Here is a 2,441-nt window from a genome sequence, read left to right as displayed (position 1 = left end):
GGTGTAATGTCTTGGCGGTGGATACGTAGATGACTGTAGAGCCCTATTATTGACCCATATGTTCTTCCATAGTTGAGGACATTGGTTTCTAGGTGTTTCTCTCCAAATAATGAGGGAGAAAGGTGCTCCTGAAGTTTCCCCATTGGCACAAATACTTAACAAAAAGTAACAAAAAAGCAGTTAATTCATTATAGTTACAATATGGACCTCATCCAATTTTGGAAACACTTTAGAAACTCCGAGGTTTGAATGAAAAGTAATGCCTCCACCTTCGTAATTCCTCAAGAGATGGCAGTACGGGTATGCAGCAGGTACTGGCTTGTTCAGTAGACTCTCCTCTACAGTTCCATTTTGGTGGAAGCCTTAGCATTGAATGGTTGTGTTGTTAAAGTGAAAAGTATGGAACCCTGCGCAGACGGTCAGTCAATGCGACTTAAGCAAGGTGCAGTCATTGAATTCTTGACAGCAGAAGGTGTGACCCCAAAGGAGATTAATCAGAGAATGCACACTGTTTATGGTGATTGTATTGATGTGACTACTGTGTGTCGTTGGGCGAGTAAGTTTAAAGATGTTGAAGTGACACCTTTTGCTATCAAGAATTTAATGACTGCACATTGCTAAAGTCGCATTGACCAACTGTCTGCACAGGGTTCCACAGGTAAAGGTAAAGCTTTTCCCCTGACACGAAGTCCAGCCATGTCCGACTCTGGGGTGTGATGCTCATCTCCATTTCTAAGCCGAAGAGCCGGCGTTGTCCATAGATGCCCCCAAGGTCATGTGGCCGGCATGACTGCATGGAGCGCTGTTACCTTCCTGCCAGAGCGGTACCTATTGATCTACTCACATTTGCATGTTTTCGAACTGCTAGGTTGGCAGAAGCTGGGGCTGACAGTGGTAGCTCATGTTGCTCCCCGGATTCGAACCTGCAACCTTTCAGTCAACAAGCTCAGCAGTTCAGCACTTTAACCCACTGCACCACCGGGGGCTCTCCATATAGGGTTCCATACTTCGCAATTTAACAACACACCTGTTCAATGCTAAGGCTTCCCGCCCAAATGGAACTGTAGAGGAGAGTCTACTCAATAAGCCAGTACCTGCCACATACCAGTACTGCCATCTGTTGAGGAGTTACAAAGGTGGAGGCATTACTTTTCATTCAACCCTCGTATTTTCCCCACCACCCGCTAATTTCATAATGTGTATTGAAACATTGTTTTCATTCATCGCACAGGCCTACGAAATACACTTTGAGACTGGAAGCAGCAGGTCTAAGAATCATGATACACAAATCATTTTAATCTTGATGTCTGGAGAATAATAATAATAAATAAATAAATAAATAAATAAATAAATAAATAAATAAATAAAACTTTATATACTGCTTTATCTACGCGTGGGGATTCAGGGCAGTTTCCAAACAACATTTTATTTTATTTTATTTATTGTGTCAGGAGCAACCAGACAGTTGTATTACATTTTTAACAAAACAAACAAACAAACAGACAGACAAAACCACCAAGTCTTCAAACTCTTATGAAAAGAGGGGAGGGATGGGGCCTGTGTTATTTCCCTTGGAAGGCCGTTCCAAAGGCGAGGGGCTACCACTGAGAAGGCCCCCCTCTCTCTCTCATCCCCACCAACCATGCTTGAGACGGCGATGGGAACAATGGTAGTTTAAGCCAAGGACTGGAAACTTTAGCCCCCAAATTGTTACACACCATTGGCTGACAATTCCTCTCTATCAGTATCGAAAAGTGGGTGCTAGAAACAATATCATACGAAAGCTGACTGGCACAACCTGGGGATCACAACCAGATACAGTGAAGACATCTGCCCTTGCGCTGTGCTACTCGGCTGCTGAGTACGCATGCCCAGTGTGGAACACATCTCATCGCACTAAAACAATAGATGTGGCTCTTAATGAGACATGCCGCATTATCACAGGGTGTCTGCGCCCTACACCACTGGAGAAATTACACTGTTTAGCCGGTATTGCATCACCTGACATCTGCCGGGAAGTAGCAGCCAATAGTGAAAGGACCAAGGCAGAGACATCTCCAGCTCATCCCTTGTTTGGGTATCAGCCAGCACGTCAACGACTTAAATCAAGAAATAGTTTTCTTAGATTCACAGAGACACTCGCTGGAACACCTCAGCAAGCGAGAGTCCAAAAGTGGAAGGCTCAAACCCAGCACCTCAATCCATGGGTGATCCCAGATGAGAGACTCCCCCCTGGGCACACAGAAGACTGGGCGACTTGGAAGGCGCTGAACAGACTGCGCTCTGGCACCACGAGATGCAGAGACAACCTTCAGAAATGGGGCCACAAAGTGGAATCCTCGACATGCGAGTGTGGAGAAGAGCAAACCACTGGCCACCTGCTGCAATGCACCCTGAGCCCTGCCACATGCACAATGGAGGACCTCCTTGCGGCAACACCA

Source organism: Anolis sagrei, chromosome 7, assembly GCF_037176765.1.
Source record: "Anolis sagrei isolate rAnoSag1 chromosome 7, rAnoSag1.mat, whole genome shotgun sequence".
NCBI lineage: Eukaryota > Metazoa > Chordata > Lepidosauria > Squamata > Dactyloidae > Anolis > Anolis sagrei.
Note: the sequence above shows the minus strand (reverse complement) of the source record.